Here is a 21,599-nt window from a genome sequence, read left to right as displayed (position 1 = left end):
GTACTAAGGAGAGAGACTTGTGTGTAGATTTTGGAAGCAAGAAAATGCTTGATAAGTTTGAGAAACTAAGAGAAAGTCAACATTTTGAAACTCTGGAACTCGGAGGTCCCAGACACAAGTGGTCCTGGATGAGACTGAAGAAGCAGCCATAGAAACAGGGCCTCAGGCTTTGATCAGCAAGGTGGTCTTCATCCCCAGGCCAAGAGAGGCCATGGCACTTTCATGAGAATTCCTGAAAGAATTTAAGAGAAGGGTGACTGAGATTTGTGTTTTCCAAAGATGAGACTCACGGGGGGTGGGGAGGGGGAGGAAATTCCCCCATGTCCTTATAGCAGGAAGAAAATAAAATTCACATTGCTTAACCTGGCCATCCCAATTGCAAAAGTTCTTATGCACGCAAAAACCAAACAAAATACACAAATTACAATCAGTCATGGCCATTGAAGGGCCTAAGAAAACACAATGTTTTTCTTTCTTTATTTTAACATAAAATCTTGGGCAGCCCGGGTGGCTCAGCAGTCTAGAGCCACCTTCATCCCAGAGCGTGATCCTGGGGATCCGGGATCGAGTCCCACGTCAGGCTCCTTGCATGGAGCCTGCTTCTCCCTCTGCCTGTGTCTCTGCCTCTCTCTCTCTCTGTGTGTCTCTCATAAATAAATAAATAAAAACTTTAAAAAAAATAATATCTTAATCCATTCACCATCCTTCAAGACAAATGACACTATTCAATAGAGAGTGTTGAAATTCCGATAACTAAACCAATGACCTAGAATTCTCACAGGGATCCTAGTCACTCTTTCAATGGGATTTATCAAGCTCTTATTCCATGTCAAGCACTTTGCAAGTTAATCAAAGCCCTCTACTTTCCTGAAGCTTCCATTCAAGTGGCAGAGGCAGATAACACACAAATAAATACAGATAAGATAATTTCCTATTGTGATAAGTGCTTTTAGGAATTAAAAGGGAACAGCAGGAGAATTGGTAGAAGGCCATCTTTGCTAGCTTGTCCTTGAGCAGGTGGCATGGAACTGAGTATAGGACCGTTTAAGGTGATCCAGACTCCATTTTTAGAAAAGAAATGTTTTGTATTTTTCATTAGAATAAGAAATAGAACAAGGTAGTTATTTTAGTGTTAGTTTTAAAGTTAGGATACACTGTTCTGGCTTTGAAATCCAGTAAGGAAGACCAGCAAACGCAAACCATTTTGCCAAACAATCCAAGAAACTTGAGTTTAAAAAGTAGACTCAGAAGTGACCTGAGCACTATCTTCCTCTTAAAATCGCAGGCTTTTCATAATGAAATTGGAATTGCAATCATTAAGCAAAAAAAGGCTTGAAGCCAGTTCACAAACCAGGCCATGAACAGAGTCAACAGAAGATACCAGAACTTCTGAGCTCACATTTGAAACAATTCTGTTTCATTGAACATATCTTTCTTTACTGCTTGTCATTCTTGTGGTGTTCTTTTGCTTCCTTCATCCTTTTTGTCTTTTTTTATTGTCAACAATCCTTGCCTAGTGTTTACCTTATAATTTCTATTTTCTAATAACTTCATGTAATGTTTCTAAATCTAAGTTTTCATCAAATAAAAATTTGGACATGGAACAAACATACCTACAAGTGATACTGAAAACAGTGTGATGGGGGCAGTGGATATGTGTCTGCCAAATTATTGGCAGTTGCTTCTCATACATAGTTCTCACGTTGAGGAACTAGGAAAAGTATATTTTTGAATTTTCCTTTCGATTTTGCTAAAATCTGAAAAAGGTAGTAATCTTGCCCTGTGTAGCAATAGGTAGTACCATGTAAATAGTAAAGAGCACTGTATCAGGAAAAGTGGACTTGTGTTCTTGGCCCCCTGCTCTGTCAGTAAACGGCTGTGCAACCTTGGGCAAATCCTTAACCTTTCTGAAATGCTATTTCATCTGTAAACAAGGAAGCTGAACCAATCAACGGTATTCAAACCATTTTTTAAAGTGGTGCCCTTATTAAATAAAATATGTGATATTCCAACTATAAAACAGAATAAAGTGCATCTGCTTTGGAAGAACTGTGAGCATGTCCCACAGACCCACTCCTTGCTTCCTTCCTTCCAGGCCACCCCTTAGTCATCTCCTTGGAAAGACTCACAGCAGGCAGTTTGAAGAGCACCACCCTAAGTCTCTAAAGCTATTTCAGTTCTTAAATAATGATTTAGTGACTTTGTAAGTGCAAATGAAGTAAGTCCCCAAAATCATACCTCATAGAATCAACATTCTGCAGATTTACTAACATTTGCAAAAAAGGGAAAATTATTTACTCATTCTCTTGAATTACTTAGCTCCATTTTTGGTGACCACACTTACTAAGATTGTTACTCTTTCCTTAGTACCAACAAAATCTCATAGATTAGGCCATGATGCAATTCAGCTCCACTATGCACCTAACAATAGTGACATAATAGCCATAAAAGCTAACATTTATTCTCTTCTTACTGTGTGCTAACAAGTGTGGTCCAAGCACTTGACATCCACTCATAGAATCCTTATCAAGCTCCATGACAAAGATACTATGATTACAGAAAAAAGAAATTGAAGTTAAGCAACTGCTCCAATTCACAAGTAGTTGGAAGCCAGTCTGCAGTCTGGCTCCAGAGCCTGGGCTCTCCGGCATCACACAGAATGGCCCCTCTACAACCATTCCCTTCACCAGCTGGGCTCATATCCATGGCCTTTACCCTTTATTGTGCCCTATCCCATGCTCAACCCTCCTAAAAGGTCTCTCTGGGACCCTCCTCACACATGTAGATCTATGTATCTGAACAATAGTGTGGAGAACCATGTCCTCATTGATCTCCAAGCTACTGCTGTGCTAAGACTATGAAGATACCCACAACTCTCTTCTCAAAGGTTCCAAAGTGTGTTCAATGATCAAGTGCACAGTGTCTGTCCTGGGAATAAGACTCGGAAGCTGGGTACTAGATCCATAGATTGAATATTCCACAAAATTTTATCTTCTTCCTCTGCCCTGGGAGAGGGCCGTTCATTTGCCCACAGTAAATAACTTTTGTGCTTTGCCATCTATTCTCCTGTGCCACCTTTCGTATGATTAGGCCTGGACTACTGGCATACCCACAGACTCACTTATTATGTCTCCCCCTCATTTGGTACTTGTCTACTTTTTATTGACACATTAAGCCTTATATATTCATGTAACTGTCCTTTTCCCCTCAGTAGATAATAGGCACTCAGAGGATAGGTTTGTATCTTATTTTTCTCTCTATTCCTAATGCCTAGGAAAATGTTGATATTAACAGTCAATACCACTTATGCATGGTGCAATGAAAAAGCACTGACGTTGGAATGAAGAGTCTTGATTCCTGCCACAGACCAGTCTTGCAGTCATAAGTAGATACCTTAACAGCTATAAATCACATTTTCCCCCAGTTATAATGTCTATCTTTATATCCACACAGAGCTCTTCTAAGGATAAATGAGAGAATGCGTAGGAGAGCACATTATAAACCATGAGGATGACAAATACTCTAGAATGACCATCACACTGAAGACTTACCTTATTTTCTCTTAAAAGGGTTAACTCTGTGGCTTTTTTTAAAAGTAATGCAGTGTAAGACAGGTAAAGGTAATAGCTCATGAATGTTTATTAGAAACAAATAAAAATTAAGAAAACTTCACTGAGTCTTATTAACAGCAAGGCTCAAAACCATCTATGTGACCTCAAAGGCCAGGTGAACCTGTTCTACTCCAAGCAGAGTCATGTGTACTGGCATTTTCAGGAAAGAAATGAGAGATGATCTGTGTGTCCTTTATGGGTAAATGTGTCTTTATCATCATCCTTACCATGAAGGGCAATGTTCTGGCCTCTGTGTTTTGTTGTTCATTTGTTTTTTTGATATCTTCTACTCTTTCATTTTTCTCTCTCCCCTTATTAAATATTTCCAAAGCTTCAGGCCACAGTACATGTAGAAATTATACTTTTAGTCTAACAGAATAACACTAAACCAGGCCAATGCCATTACTCTAAGTTACCAGGAACTTCTTAAAGAAACTAAAGTAGGAATTGGAGTATAATCCTATCATTTCATCAGTGGTTGGCACTATAACGTATTGTTCTGGAAACAACTAGTAAACAAAACTTGAACCCATTCCTGGGCTTTTAGAAAAACATTTTCATCCTTTCTTTCCCTATCCCATGTATTCCCAAGGACTTCGTGCTGCACTCTGACCCCCCAGGCCTCAGTGATGGTTAAAATTGATTCTGAACCAAGGTAAACAGGATTCCTCCCAAGGGCTTGGAGAGCTCCAGTCTGCAGAAAGCTAATGAAGCCCTTGAAGAAAGCTGCTTCTCTTCCACCCACACTTTATTGAAATGCTTTTGAGTCTTATTGTGTTGTAATTACATACTATAGAAAACTCGACCAACATCTATTTCAAGGATTGGGCCCATGACTCTTACTAAAACATTTCAATTCCATTTTCCTGAGCATACAATCTCTAAATGCATCTGTGAGGGCTCTCCACAAGTATTTCCATTTCACATTTCAGAGAACTTTAAGTGGCGCCAGTTCCTGACTTAGCTGGCGGTGGATGGAAAAGGAAGGCAGTCCTGAGCTGTTCAGGTTGTTCTTTCTTTCCTTACTATATTGTCAGTGTCCTATTTGATTCAAACAAAGGGATTTGAATCATATATATGTTTTTTTAAGCATAATAAAAAATGAATAGTCACTTTTCTACAACTTTCTTTTCATTTTCTTTATAAAACCTGTTAATTGCAGAGAGATTCACTTTATCAATATTTCTTTTAGTCTCCTTTTTCAGACCCCATCATAGACATCTTCTTGCATTTTCTTATAAAAAGTTCTAGCTTTGGGGGCACATGGGTGGTGTATTGGTTGAGCATTTGCCTTTGGCTCAGGTCATGATCCTGGGGTCCTGGGATTGAGTCCTGTATCAGGCTCCTCTCAGGGAACCTGCTTCTCCCTCTGCCTATGTCTCTGCCCCTCTGTCTGTGTCTCTCATGAATAAATAAATAAAATCTTTTTTTAAAAAAGTTCTAGCTTTGTCTCTCAAGTCCTTCATTCATCTGGAATTAATTTTTTTACGTTATATATTGGAATCCGATTTATTTATTTGTGTTTCTACATAGATAATCAGTTGTCCCAGGACTATTAATGTAATGGTTCTTCTTTTCCCTAAAAATTTCAATGTTTTCTCTCTCATAGGTCAATTGTTCATAAATATCAGTTTCTGAACTCCCTTTTCTATTCATTAGTCAAAAGGCTTATTTCTATGGCATACCACATTGTCTTAATTATAATAGCTTTATGGCATCATAACTTAGTTAGTTATTATGGTTTTTTACCCAACTTTCCCATCTTAATCTCAGCCTTCAGAAGCACTTAAGCTATACTTGGTCTTTGACCTCTACCACATAAATTTAGAATAAACCCCAAATTTTGTTTGGAAATGCACTGAACTTATAGATTGATTTGTGAAGAATTAATACATTTTTCAATAATAACACTTCCTAGTCATAAACAATAAAAAAGTATAGCTTTCTTTACAATGCTTTATATTCCTAATGTCTTTCAATAGAAGAACCTAATTATCTCTATAGAGCTCCTGCCATTTCTTTATTAAATTTATTACAAAAGGGGCACATGAGTGGTTCAGTTGGTTGAGCATCTGACTCTTGGTTTCAGCTCAGGTCATGATCTCAGGGTTGTGAGATCAAGTTTGTCTCAGGCTCAGCTGAGTGAGGAGTCTGCTTGAGAGATTCTCTCTTTCTCTCTCCCTCTCCCTCTCCTCCTCTCCCTGCTCATGCTCTCTCTCTCTCCCTTTCAAATAAATAAAATCTTTTAAAAAATTTTTATTCCAAATTACACCATAGTTTTTGTTACTATAAAGTATATACAATTTATAAATTAAAGTATATTTAAATACATTTTTAATTATGTAATATTTAATTACATATATGTTTAATACATTATGTATGTACCTTAATTTTATATTTGTTGCTGGTGTAAAAAAATAGATTTGGTTTTTGTGTATGTCATATATTGATTAACTGGATCTTATAAACATTCTGCTGGAACTGAATATCAGAAAGATAACAAGGCAAACTCTTGTCTAAGAATGTTTTAAATCAGATATATTGAGTTTGTCTAAATTGCTCATGGTCAAAAAAGCAAAAACAAAAACAGAAACTTGGAATCTTTTTATTTTATGGGGTGTAGCTGCTAAAAAATGGAAGCTAACCTCATAGACTTTTTATCTATAAAAATACTAACAAAATCCAGAAAGTGGGTAGTATGACCCATCTTTAGCTTGTATTCTTTGCTAGTTGTTAGTAAAAACTTGGTGTGTTGAATGAGGTCTATGATTCACTGGGGTACACTTTGACAACTGAGCTCTTTGTGGTACTCCTTCTGCAGAGTAAATGAAAACTGTAGCCTTGTATTTCAGAATTTAAAATACTAAAGAATATGGTAAAAATCCTTGAATAGTTGCACATATTGGAAACCAAAAATGCAGAAATGATATGGTCAGGCAACAGAAACAAATAAGAACTGAGACATTTTAGAAATAAATCTGAAAATTAAGAAAAAAAACATTCAGAAGCAAACTAAATTGGACAGGACATAACACCAAACAGGCTCTATAGACAACATAGTGTGGGGGATGCAAAGATAAATACTAAAGAAAAAGGATAAAAGGATTTAAGTGAAAGTCATACATATAAAGTACAGGTGAAGAGTATCCTTTGTGTATGGGAAAACTGACCCAAAATGGTCAGCAAGGAGACAGCTTAATAAGATTACCAAATTTAAGTCTATGGGGGAAAAAACCCAACATTGTAGCATTCAGAACCCGAACCACTAATAAGGAAAAGAAAATCAGACTACCATCCACCTTCTTGCCAGCAACATTTCATACTAGAAAACAATGAAGTTTAAAATACTTGAGGAAAAATGTGAACCAAAGACTTTTCACATAAAGGACACAGAAAAACAATTATAAACATTTAAAATTAAAAAAAAAAAAACATTCGCATGCTTTCCTGATAAATTAAGCTCCAGACAACCAAAAAAAAAAAAAAAAACCTAAAAATATTAGAAAATCATCAGCATATGGTCTGAAGGTGGACATGAAATATGTTAAAAATAGAGTTAACACTAAAAATTGGGGTTAGGTATTACCAAGAAAACCCCCATCTAAGTATTATAAGCTCCAACAATGTATAAAAATACAAGTGATAAAAATCAGATGAGTAAGGAAGAGTCTTAGAAATTATTAGCTAATGGTTACCTCATAGGTATTAGCTGAATAAACTGGTATTTATCTCTGACAAATCAAGTAGTAGAAGCTTAGTGAAAGGGAAAAGAGGGGAAGGGAGAAGAAATGGGTAGGAAATATCAGAAAGGGAGACAGAACATGGAAGACTCCTAACTCTGGGAAACGAACTAGGGGTGGTGGAAGGGGAGGTGGGCGGAGGGTGGGGGTGACTGGGTGGCGGGCATGAAGGGGGCACTTGACGGGATGAGCACTGGGTGTTATTCTGTATGTTGGCAAATTGAACACCAATAAAAAATAAATTTATTATTTTAAAAAAAGTAGTAGAAGCTTAAGTATACCTAACACTGCAAAACTTAACACAAAAATAACCCTTGTGGCTAAAATTTGAGGGTGGTTGAGGATGGTAAACTGCTAGCTAACTTCACTACTACTCATGATTTCTACAGGAAGAACTGACTAAATATATAACCAAACCAAAAATACAAAAGACCTAACAACAAAAGAAAATAGGCAAATAAAAATAGCAAAGAGACCATTTAATATGTGGAAAATATAAACTAACAATTTGAATCAAACATAGAAGTTGTATCAATAAATATTAAGTTGGCTTTACTCACCTATTAAAAAATATTCCCAGATTGGCTAATAAAGGAAAAGTCCAATTGTAGACCATAAAAAATAGAGACACAAAGCAAAGATATTCAGATATTAAAAATAAAGAATGAGAAAAATATGTTAAGTGAAATAAAAAGAAACCAGGGGTCATGGTCTTGATATTAGATGGTAAAATTCAATTCAGAAAAAAAGATCAAATGAATAAAAAACTTTGCAATGCAGAAATCTATAATGGTCAAGACAGCTAAAAAAATATAAATATGTATGCATTAGATAACAGGTTATAGATTTCCATTAAACACAAATTACAGAATATATCAATTAATAAGAATACATAAGCTTTCATACCAATGTATATGGAACATTTAGAAAAAGTGAACTTACATTAAGTTACAAAGAAAAGTTTAATAGGTTCCAAAAATAATTGAAATAATCTAAGCAGTATTCTCTGATCCAAAAGCCAAAAAAAAAAAAATTATTAAAAATAAAACAAAACAAACCCCCCCAAAATACTCTGGAAATTAAACTGTTTTTTAAAACAACTCTTGAATAAAAGGGAAAATAAAATGTGAGGTTGTTGGAATATAGGATAATAAGATAATTTATATTATGATTTATCTTACTTATTATCCTAAAAATAAGGATAATAAAAACAAGATACATCAGAATCTATAGGACATAATAAAAAAAAAACCTTTGAGAAAACTCTTTGCATTAACTACCTATATTGTGATATGAAAATAAGTGATTTTAAAAACCAATTCAAAAAGCTAGAGAAAGGACTACAAAGTTAACTGAATGAAAGCAAAAGGAAGGACTTAATAAAGCTAAAAATATAATGATGAGTTAGAAAGTAGAAAGCCAGTAGAACCAATAAAAAAAAATTAAGCTAGTCTTTTGGGGAGAAAGAACTGACAAAATACAGAAACCACTAGCTGACCTAAGTTTTCTAAAAGAAGGATAAATACACAAAATAAATTACAAGGTGGAAGTAACCATCAAGCCAGAGGAAATTTTTCCAAAAATCTCAGAAACTTTATCCAATTCAATGCAATAAACTTGAAAATCTAGATAAAATAAATAACTTTATCAGATTTATATAACAAAACTGACTCCAGACGAGATAAAGAGTCTGAAGAGACTAATTATTACAGAAGAATTAGTTTCCAGAGAGCTCCTCTCTGAGAGAGCCACCAGGTCCAGAAATTTTTAAGAGAGTTCCAAAATTTGAAGTTTTAAAGATCAAATAATCCCAAAGCTACTTAAACTTTTCAGAGCATAGAAAAGAAAACTTCCAAACTAGTTTTGTGAGAAATGTGTAACACTGATAACAGAAACTTGTAAAGTCAACCCAAAGAGAAAATTTCATGCCGAACTTTCTTATAAATTCTAATGTAAAAACAATAACCTTCATTCCTAATAAAAACACCTAATAACACAGAAATCCATAGAAACTCTTGTAAATATGAATGTAGAAGAACAAGGAAATGATGCCTACTTTGGCACTATTTTTATGAGGTATTATTCAACACAACTAGATAAGAAAAAACACTTCAACTCTTAGGGATAGAGAGGAAGAAGTAAAACAATCTATAAAACAATCTATGTTATGATTACATATTAGGAAAGTCTATAGAAATTAATGGAAAAAATACTTCAAACAGCAAGCGAATTCAGTAAAGTAGTAGTGTACAAAAATAACATGTAAATATCAATTATCTATGTGCAAACAACATTAATCTATCTATATATATAATGACTAGGCATAATCTTAAAAATATATGCAAAATAGATATAAAGATACTTGAAAACACTTCTGAAAGACACATGAAAATCATCTGAACAAATGAAGAGGCACCTTGTTCTTAGATGGGAAGATTGAGCTTCATAAAGACACTACTTCCTAAGCCAATTTAACATGATCCTAATAAAATTATCAACAAGTTTTCTTATGGAGTTAAACAAAGATTACCTGTAAAAAGAAACCAGGAAGAATTATCTGTAAACCCCTGAAAAATCAGCAGGCAGCATTGGAGATATAGTCTGACCAGAATTAAAACTAAATTTGGAGCCGCCATAAATAAAGCTATGTGATGCTGATTCATAAATAGATAAGCCCTAAATGATAAGTAAAATTTCATAAAAGGACTTAGGTTTATGAAGAAATTGAGCATGTAATTAAGGATGCATCTCAAATCACTTGAAAAAATAATGTTTTCATAAATGGTGCTGGCCATACTGAAAAGCAATCTGGAAAAATATAAAAGTCAATCTTTATTTCACACTGTATATCAAGTTAAATTCCAACTGGATGGACCCACCACATAAGAGTAAAAAGTACTAAAAGCGAGCAGAAATGAATATAATTATAACTTGGTGGCAGGGAAACCCTTCCAATAAAGTAAAAGATTAATATATTTTTGCTATAAATCTTAACTTACAAAAGTGTTTTGCAAGGCAAAATCCTCCACAAACAGTTGAAATGCAAATGAGAAACTGAGAAAAGATTTTGGCCAATTTATACTGAGAAAAACTAGTCTATCTCTAACATACATACAGTTCCTAAAAATCAAGGAATAGAAAAAGACAAGCTGGTGCAAAAATATAGGATACAACTCAACAAAGAATATGTGAAAGGGCCCTTAAACATAAATAAGATGCTTGATTTCATCCAGAAATAAAAGGAAATGTAATTAAAACTATTCTGAGATACTTCTTACCTATCAGATTGGCAAATATCCAAGTTTGACAATATATTCTGTGGCGAAGCTGTGAAAAAACAAGCTCTCTTATACATTGCCGCTAAAAAATCACAATGACACAATGTCATAGGTAGTAAATATATTCCCCAATATCTAGCAAAATTGTGTATGCATGTATTTTTTCTATCATTTTATTTATTTTATTTCATCACAATAAGTGTACTCCTTAAACCCCATCTCCAATTTTCCCCATTCCCCACCCAGTTCCCCTCTGGCAATGATTTGGTTGTTCTCTATAATAAAGTGTCTGTTTCTTGATTTGTCTCTCTCTTTTCCCTTTGCTTATTTGTTTTGTTTCTTAAATATGAGTGAGATCATATGGTATTGATCTTTCTCTGACTAATTTCGCTTAGCATTATACATTCTAGTTTTATTCACGTTGTTGCAAATGGCAAGATTTCATTTTTTAAAGCTGAGTTATATTCCACTGTATAGATATATAGATATATATGACATTTTCTCTATCCACTGATCTTTGATGAACACTCGGGCTGCTTCCACAGTTTGGCTATTATAAATAATGCTGCAACAAACACCAGAGTGCATGGATCCCTTTTGAATGAGTGGTTTTGTATTTTGGGGGTATAATACCCAGTAGTGTGATTCCTGGATCCTAGGGTAGTTCTATTTTGAATTTTTTGAAGAACTTTCATACTTTTTCAACAATGGCTATGCCAATTTGCATTCCCGCCAACAGTATATAAGTCTTCCCTTTTCTCCACATTCTCACCAGTACTTATTATTTCTTTTTTTTTTTTTTTAGCACTTATTATTTCTTGTGTTGTCGATTTTAGCCATTCCAACAGGTGGGAGTCAATATCTCATTACAGTTTTGATTTGCATTTCTCTGATGACTAGTGATGTATATGCATGTATCTCTTGACCCAATAACCCCACTTCTAAGACTCTATTACAAATACAGATGACTTATTCACAAAGTTATTTATTGTGGCCTTTTTTGTTGTTTACAGCATAAAACTGGAAAGAACCTACATTCCATTCCATAGGGGATTCCACACAAAGAAATATAAAATAACCATGAAAAGGAATAAAGAAGCTCTTTATAGGGATCCCTGGGTGGTGCAGTGGTTTGGCGCCTGCCTTTGGCCCAGGGCACGATCCTGGAGACCCGGGATCGAATCCCACATCAGGCTCCCAGTGCATGGAGCCTGCTTCTCCCTCTGCCTATGCCCTGCCTCTCTCTCTCTCTCTCTCTCTCTCTGTGTGTGTGTGTGTTTCTCATGAATAAATAAATAAAATCCTTAAAAAAAATAAAGAAAGAATAAAATAAATAAATACCAACTTCTATGAAACAAATGAGCACTCCTTGTAGAAATGGCTGGTTCCACTTCTGGGGCAGGGAATTTACAATACAAGGTTGGAACATGTTCAAGGAGGCATTAAGGATGAATGGCTTAGGCCAAAATGACACAAAAGTCACATGAAGGAGCTCTGTTAGCCACAGATGGGACGATTGAAGTACTAAAGGATAATAAACTAATTGATACACACTGGATAAAACAAAACTCTACGAGCTCATAATGTCATGCCACTAAAAAATTCTTGTGGGATATGACTTGATGGAGCAGCTCTCCCTGATGCTGCTGCTATCGAGAACTACAGCTCCATGGCTTTTTACCACCAAACATTTCAAAAAGCTAGTTTACATTTCCTTTCCCTATTTTTTTCGCCTATTTTCTCTTCTATACGTTATACTTTCATTTAACACATTGATAATCCAGTTGTTATTTTCCTATTTCTTTAAAAATGTCCTCTTTAGGGACAACTGTGATCCCTAATTAACAAATACTTAGTCTCTTCCTTTTGCTCCTACATACATCTCTGTAGTGTTTAGCATAATTCACCATCCTTTTCCTTTTGAAAGCAATCTATGCTTGTGAACCCCGGGCACCACCACCACCCCCAATTCTCCTGCCCTTGGAATCAGAGACTGTGCTTCTGTTCTCAAACAACTTGGCCTTGGCCCCAGGCTGGCAGGCAGGGATTCTCTTCTACTTAGAACTCCTAAAGATAAGCCTTTTAAGAGGTCTTTCCTCAGTCCTTCAGACATCTCCTTCTCCACTCTCTTGCCTGCTTCTCATATTCATTCCACATTTTTAACTATGGAGATGACTCGATTTTTCTATCTCCATCTTTCTTCTGATATTCAACTTTCTGGTGAACACAATCTTCAGAATAGCCTCCCTGCACCTGAAACTCAATGTGCATAATGAAAAGCTAATCAGCTTTCCCAATACCTACTCCTTCCCCTGTCTTCCTAATTCCTGTCCATAGCACTGCCCTCCCTTCAACGGCCAAGGCCACAGATCTCGAAAACCTCTTCATCTGGGCATTCTCTGACACGCCCATACTGAAGTAAGGGTTTGCTGAGTCTCTGCTCTCCTCAGAGGCTGAAATGAATCTAGCTGCAGCCTCAACTGCTCGTCCTGACCAAACCTGGAAGGTACAGGAGAAGCCCTTTTCCTCCCAGGGGTAGGCAGTAAGTAACCTTTCTTTAGGATCATAACATGTTTGTTGCATCTTACTTTCCAATGATAAAGTCTTGATGGATCTTGGGGTTAGTGGCAGTGAAGAGCGGTAAATCATGCAAACACATTAAGAAACGGATTCTCTACTATGGTATAAAACCAAAGAAAATACCAATGGAGTGCTTTTTTACATCTCTTTTCCATTTGATAAAATGAAAGTACAGGTAAAATAACAAATAACAATATTTAATGACTTAAAATGCCACTAGAAGCATCAGAACAGTAACTTCATCCTTATTCTCTGTATTAGGAGCCCACAAGGAGAAGTCAATAACACACAAACACACACACACACACAAGGAACTTAATCATAGAGTATAAGGTCATATAACTGTGATGCTAACAATAAAGACAATTTTGACTTTTACTAGGAAATGGAAACAAACATAGTAATTTTATTTATCCTGAAGCCAAACCTCAATGCACTCATAAAATTAAAAGCTGTCATCAACAGGAAAATATCCAAGCAGTACTAATACCTTGACAAAAGTAATGTTTCAATGATGCATAATCTGTGATTGTCGATCTTTATAAGCCTTTGCCAAAAATTCTTGCCAGCTCCAAAAGGACCAACACATGGTATGATCTCACCTTTAGGTTTATCTATATTAGAGTATACTTTTAGGTTAAATAAATGTATAGTAAGTATATTTATGCCAACATGGGAATGTCAAGAGTGAATAAGCATATAAATGCGAATGTAAACCAAGGAGTGATTTTTTACTCAGAATCTATAGTCATTAGAAATTGATGGAGGAAAATACACTACACATGAATGAAGTGGGATGGGGACCCACTTATGTCTTGCTTTTACTTGCATTCATCTGTATACCAATTGTATACCACCATTGATTGTATATTAATATCACTCTACCACTAGACAGGAGATTCCCTGAGGATAGGTTTGCTCCTTACACATCTTGTTTTCATATCCTCCAGTATCCTGCAGAACCTCACAGATATGGTGGTACTCCATAAATATCTATTGAGTTGATTTACACTGAATCCTAATAACACAGACTTGAAGTTAGTTGCCTTCCTTTATCATTAGATTTTAATGGGACACATTAAAATTAATGAGAATCTTTCTGACCCCGACTATGGAGAGGTACCTTGATGAAAGCAGATCTGAAGGGGATTACTGATTATCCCTGTGAAGCATGTATAACAGGTAATATTAAGATATTTAAAAATTAAACTATCAAAAATACTATTTTGATTATATTTAAGTCAATTAAGCTGATGTTTAATTGTTAATAATAAATGGTAAATACAAAAATAATATGGTATGTAAAACTGTAAGAAGTCAAATAAACCTCCTACACAGAATTAATTCTTTGGTTGGAATTATGCCTTTTCCTCTGGGGCAATTTTACATTGAGTTACATTGAGTGGATTCTTACTATTTACAGGCTTATGCCTCTTGAGAAGTTAAAGACTTGTGGCTTAGCAAGGTTTATAATATAGTGCTACTTAATTACTTTTGTTTTTAAGTAGAAACCTTGGTTTCAATGTTTAGGTTTGTTTTTGTTTGTTTGTTTGTTTGTTTTTTTACTTTTTTCAGTAGAACCTCTACAAATGCTTTTATGACATGATGGTCAAAATGACTTCTCTTGAAATTCCAATATGTGTATGTTTAATATCTTTCATGAGATATAACTCACATATAATGTAATTAGCCCATTTAAAGTATATAATGCTATTGGTTTTTAGTCCAATAAATATTTTGATTCCTTTTCAATCACAAGTAAGCAGTAATAATGGCAAGTTGCTAATTTCTCCCTTTTTTTTTTTTTGGCCTCAATTTTTCTCCTGTACTGTTTACAATTTCATATTCCCAGGATTTGTCAGAATGCTAAATGAAAGACTTTTACAAATCAGTCAATTGGCATCCACTGTTGAGTAATTAAGGACTCAGAACTAGAAAGAACCAATTGATCCAGGGTCAGAATATAAATCCTTTTACCTGTATTCTCATACAATTAATAAGATGTAGCATAGAAAACAGCCCACCCCAGTACTGTACACTTTAAAGAAGTTTAATAAATGTTGCCTTCCTTTTTCTTCCTTTTTTATTTTTTTTTATTTTTTTTTTAATTTTTATTTATGATAGTCACACAGAGAGAGAGAGAGAGGCAGAGACACAGGCAGAGGGAGAAGCAGGCTCCATGCACCGGGAGCCCGACGTGGGATTCGATCCAGGGTTTCCAAGATCGCGCCCTGGGCCAAAGGCAGGCGCCAAACCGCTGCGCCACCCAGGGATCCCTTTCTTCCTTTTTTAATTCAATTCTTTAGAGTAAAAAAAGTTTATGAACACATTTCTTGAGATATGAATGAAGCAAATGGGTATGCGAACCAAAGCACACCTAGAAAGTTATAGAGGGAATCCAGTGGAACTACCAGAGTGATGAAAACTGTCCAGGACTGACTTTTCTGATGGGCGGATCACTCGTCCCTCCCCTCCCCAATACTGCACCTGCTTCCCCAACTACTACAATGCCCTCCTTTCATGCAGCACACATTTTTCAGAGAGGAGAAATCTGAAAACGGACTATTTGGAGGGGTCCCTCTTCATACCCAGGAAACCTTTGGACAGATTACATTCTGAATTCATCAACTTATTTCAGAACTTTATTAATTTACTCTTCCAAGTAAAATATCTGCCAAGAATTTAAATCAAGCCTTACACAGGGGGGTGTGGGAGGCGATGTTTTTTTTTAAGCCAGTAAAGTTGTTGCTGGAAACATTGTTTTCTGTGCATGTTTTTATTTACATTTTTTTTCTGAAATATTTACAGTAAACAAGCTAAATTGAGAATGTTCTTGCTTCTAGAAAATGACTTTTCCATTTAAAATGAATGTATCATCTGGAAACAGTCTGCTATTTAGTAGAAGAGGCCAAATGTTCTCTCTTGTATGGCAACCTGTTTTTCTCTTAAGGAAGAGAACTTTTTCCTATTCCATGCCTACAAGGAGAACTTTCTGCTGTTCAATACTATTTCCTACAGGCAGAGCCTCCTGATACAGGAGCAAAGGAAAGAGCTAGATCAACAACCCTCTGGACAGACACTTGGTGAAGGGAATATTCTGCTTGTTGAATTAAGCCCTGCTTTTCAAGTGGATGAACGGTTGTTTCTCTGAGAGTGAACAGGACTCAAAACAGAGTGCTTTGGCTTCACTGAGAAATCCGCAAATATTTCTCAGAATTTGTTAGCGCTGATGGCGCCAGCAAAACAGAATTAGACTGTCCCTTAGAAACTGGATATAGTCTTACCAAACACACAATTTACATTGTTTCCTCTAACATTACATCTGCCTTCCAGCGATAGTAAACTGTACTCCTGTAAGAACAAAGAGACCCCACCAGGAATGATCTATGTTGAACATTTTTGCTTCTGTTTTCAGTCTATATTTTTCCAAGGCGAGCACTCAAGCAGGACTAAACGAAGAGACGCATTCCTAGTTGACACAGAGGACATATTTTGTGTTTTCTGGTGCCAAAACACACCAGAGGATTAGGTGCTAGAATGGAAAATAGTTCTCTCCATTTCCTGATTACTTTCACAGGCATTCTTATTATCTTTAACTTTCCTCTTGTAAAATACACACACACACACACACACACACACGCACAGCACGAGAAATTACTGGGTTCTTTATTTATACCTTATAATAACCTTTATTTCTCGGTTTTCGCAGGAAGAGATGACTGCATTAAGTGCTTGGAACTCACTGCTGCAGGACACAGGGAAGAGCTGGAAAGTGTGGGTAGGCTAAGCACGCCAAGGGTAAAATTAGCCTTCGAGCATATGACTACCAGGAAGGCTCTGAACTACCAGAATCAAGATATCATGGGTTGTCATCAGGGAGTAAATCAAGCAATAACTCTTTTTAAGTAGACTCAAGATAGGAAATATGTCCTCTGTTCACAAATGTGGGATGGCAACCCAGCAGGTTTTTATATTCCTGTAATCACTAAACCCCATTTACCAGCACTGACATCTGAGTAATTACAAGGAAAGACTGGGGCAAATTTTATCCTCCTGATGGCCTTGCAAGGCACAAGGTTTGAGAGCATGGGACAGCATTGCAATCAATCACAGATAAACCCTGTCTCCAGTTAGCAACCTTGGTAATCCATGGGTGATGGGACTACATGGGATTCCTGGCTTTCCTTTTTCCCTGTTTCTATGTAAAAGTAAACAGCCTATGGAAGTGGCTGACTTTTCAAAGGTCGTGTCACCAAGCCTGAGCTAAAATTTAAAAAAGGAAGCTAATGCTCATTTTGAGCTTACCAGCAGCGGTCAGTTAGCTTTGAGACTTAGGGATTTCTACAGTTTGTTACCAAAAAAAAAAAAAATGTGTACTGTGTACACTCTGATGGAAAAAGAGCAACAAGGGGAGCAGAGTGATTTATGCTAATTAGAGAGTTGAATGTTATCAAAAGGGTTAGGAGGCTGAATGGTGAAAACATCAACAGCGTTCTCTGCTATCACTCAAAACCATCTTGCAGGTATCTGGAACTTCAAATGGGCTGCTGATCACATATTTGCTTTTGTTTTTTGTTTTTTAAGATTTTATTTATTTATCCACAAGAGACACAGAAAAAGAGAGAGAGAGAGAGAGAGAGGCAGAGACACAGGCAGAGGGAGAAGCCGGCTCCATGCAGGGAGCCTGACATTGGACTCGATTCCAGGTCTCCAGGATCACACCCTGGGCCAAAGGCAATGCTAAACCACTGAGCCACCCAGACTGCCCAGATCACATATTTAGCTCAGTGCCATCAAAGGGATCCATCCCTCCAATATAAGGGGTAATTTAATAATATTGAAATGTCCTAATATTTGGGTGCATGCTAATTAGGAAAGTGTAAAGAATTTTATACCATAGATCAAATTTTATTTTTTGTATTCTATATTATTTGTATAATTTACACTTTTTTATGTACTTTTCTAATTAGTAAAATGTACCTGAGTGTCTTTTTTTTTTAAGGTTTTTCATTTTTTTATTAGAGACACAGAGAGAGAGACAGAGAGAGAGAGAGACAGAGAGAGAGAGAGAGAAAGGCAGAGGGAGAAGCAGGCTCCATGCAAGGAGCCTGACGTGGGACTCGATCCTGTGTCTCTAGGATCACGCCCTGGGCTGAAGGTGGTGCTAAACCGCTGAGCCACCTGGGCTGCCCCTGAGTGTCATTAAATGCATTAAGATCTTGAGAAGTTTACTCAATAGTGGGTCTAGTTATGGGAAAAAATAAGAATTAGGCTTATCCTTGTTTGGAATTCAGAAGCTGCAGAACAGGTTGGTGGAGTATAAGCAGAAGGGTAAGCATAAGCCAAACGCATTTAGTAATTGCAAAAATCCTCTCAGAACAGACAGATTTTAATTTCTGCAAAATCTTTAAGGGACCAAGCCAGAAATTGTTGAGCAGCAATGAATAAGGAGTGAGACTTCGATGCCAAGAGTAGCTGAAATGCCCATCAGAAGATGTAGACTTTATAGACTACTACTAGCCACCAGGGTGACCTCAGCCAGTGAGATTAACAAACACTTACTGAGAATTATAGAAGACTTTGTACGTTGGAGAAAACAAAAATATGAACAAGCTCTCGTTCCTGCCCACAGGAAGCCTATGAGTTGGTGAGGAAGAGAAGACACACAATCAGTGTATACAAGGTGGAACGGGACTGGGAGCAGACCACACACAAGAACAGAGGCCAAGGAAAGATCCTCTTCACCTGATGAGGAGTGAGTGTAAAGGGTTTAATGGAAGAGTACATGTGAAATGGGCCAGAAAGAATGGATAAGTTGCTGACAAAGAATCCTAAAGGCAGAGGACCTTTGAGAAAAACTTGATGAAAATCCTGAAGTGTATAGTTATGTTTATGCCTCTTGAGTTGAATTCAGTAACTGGGTGTTTCTGGCCTGGACAAGAGCTCACTAAATTCACTTAATCCCCATCACTGCCTTTTGGACTCACACCCACTGGCCTTCCTCATTCACAGCATCTGACTGTCTCTGCAGATGTTTGTTTAGAGAGTCATAAGAGAGAGTCATGATTATCAAGATAAGAAGTCTAGACAGTTTCTTTTAAGGAATAGAAAGAGCCAACTAAAGGTGAGTCAGGAAGCATCAGGATCAAGACTGTATCTTAATAGCTTCAGTGCCCATATGAATGTTGATGTCACAAACACAGAAAATAAAGAAAAAGAACAAAATGGATAAAGAAGATAATGCATTCAAGTGAGGGATATGGTGAATCTGAAGACCTTATAGGGCACTGAAGTAGAAGTCTAGAAGAATTGTTCTCAATCAGGGTCAATATTGCACCTCCCCTCCTGCCACACACACAGGGCATGTATAGAAATGTCTAGAGACATCTGAGGTTGTGATCACTGGGGAGAGGGAGTGTTATGCACCTCTAGGAGGTAGGGTCCAAGGATGCTGTTAAACAACCTAAAATGTACAGGATGGTCACTATGGGAAAGAATGAACCCGCTAAAAATGTTGGTAGTGCAGAAGTTGAGAAATCTTGGTTTAGGGGAAGTGAGAACTTCCAATCTGGAATTGAAGGAACAGAGGGAGATGAGAACTTTCATTCATTCATACTGCAGTAAGAAATTTGAGAGAACATTAACCACAATGAGAATGCATGGAAAAGAAAGAGAAGCAGGTAGTTGGGGCAGCCCTGGTGCCCCAGAGGTTTAACACCGCCTTCAGCCTGGGGTGTGATCCTGGAGACCCGGGATCAAGTCCCGCGTCAGGCTCCCTGAATGGAGCCTGCTTCTCTCTCTGCCTATGCCTCTGCGTGTGTGTGTGTGTGTGTGTCTGTCATGAATAAATAAATAAAATCTTAAAAAAAAAAAAGAAGCAGGTAGCTGACAAAATCCTAGGCTATATCATCACCTCCTTTACAAAATGAGTTCTTTGAGATGGAGTAATGTCACAAATTGTTTCACATTTATTTGAAGTAAACTCTCCCCCCACCATGGGACCCAAACTTATGACCCCAAGATCAAAAGTCATGCACTCTACTAACTGAGCCAGGCAGGTGCCCCAACCCTTTCATATTTAACATGCAATGACATGATGACTTTTCAGGAAGTGTGGATCCAAGAAAAAAGATATGAATGAAACGGGGTATCATGGAGAAGATCAGTTGTGAACATCCAAAAAAATGAAGTATTGAAGATACATTCCAGTGTGTAGCAAGGAAGCATTGTATGTGGTCTGCAAATTTGTTATAACTCAATCACAGAACCACATGACTGTAACACAAGAAAATTAAGAAAGAAGTCAGAGGAAGAGGAGGAAGGGACAGGGAGGAAGAGGAAGAGGTGGATGAGAAGAAGAGAAAGAAAGAAGAGACAAAGGAAACAACAACAAAAAAGGAGTGGAAGGGGGAAAATGGTAAGACAAGAGAAACAAGGGGAAGGGAAAGAAAGGAAATGGAACAGTAGAGACAACCTTTAAAAGACACAGAATACAGTGTGAGTGCAGTTCTAAGGAGCAAGACTAGTGGTCATCCCCCAAAATTTGGCTAAACTCTAATATGGGAATCTATTCCACAAGCGCAAAATCTGCTTCTTGAACAGTATCATCACTGTTTTTCTAAAGCCATGAAACACAAAATGAAAAGCAGTAACCAATACTTGTATAATTCTCCAGTACTTAAACTTTGCTGTGACTCTGCTCCAGAGGACTTGCCAGGGGTAGGGAAACCTGGAGTGAGACAAGAGATAGGGAGATATTGTGGTGCTCCAAAACAAAGGAATATGGAAGGATGCATCACAAGCAACCTGGAAGCCTCGGACTGCTGAACAGAGGCAGAGGAAGTTTGCAAGAAAGACTTAGGAGATGGTCCTTTACCAATCAAATTGTTATGTGGCCCACAAATACGAGGTATGCCTGGAAGCCAAAGGAGGCATCACTGACCAAGAAAGAGGATGAAGAACATGAGCACAGGACAGAGGCAGGATAGTACTGAGCCAGGTAGATCTTGAATTCCAATCTTAGTTTCACCATTGGCTAGTTTGATGCTGTTTGCGAGTAGCAGAATGACTATGAAACTTGGCTTCTTTCTAGTCATGTGAGACTGATAAGCTTCTCAGGTGTGCTATGATGTTTAAATGACATCAGGTATATAAAATATTGAACATAGTGACTGGTGTCAAGGAGGGACTCCATCAGTGATAGCTGATGTAGCATGTCTAAATCCTATTTCTCTAAGGATCATTGCTTAGGAAACAATAGGACCCACATTCTAAGTCAACAATATACAATACATTAAATAACAATATACAATAAAAAACAATATATAATACATATATATATAATACATATAATACAATATATAATACAATAAAAACAATATACAATACAT

At 36.8% G+C, this 21,599-nt stretch overlaps 1 protein-coding gene across 6 annotated transcripts in view; it reads right to left on the bottom strand.

The window, feature by feature from the left end:
• The window catches only part of ESR1 (estrogen receptor 1), a 382,657-nt gene that overhangs the window by 55,982 nt on the left and 305,076 nt on the right, over nucleotides 1-21,599 (bottom strand). The gene's annotated exons all lie outside the window — the stretch shown is intronic.

This window comes from Vulpes lagopus, chromosome 2 (assembly GCF_018345385.1).
Source record: "Vulpes lagopus strain Blue_001 chromosome 2, ASM1834538v1, whole genome shotgun sequence".
Lineage (NCBI taxonomy): Eukaryota > Metazoa > Chordata > Mammalia > Carnivora > Canidae > Vulpes > Vulpes lagopus.
The sequence above is the reverse complement of the archived record's forward strand: the minus strand, read 5'-3'. Positions and strand labels throughout refer to the sequence as shown.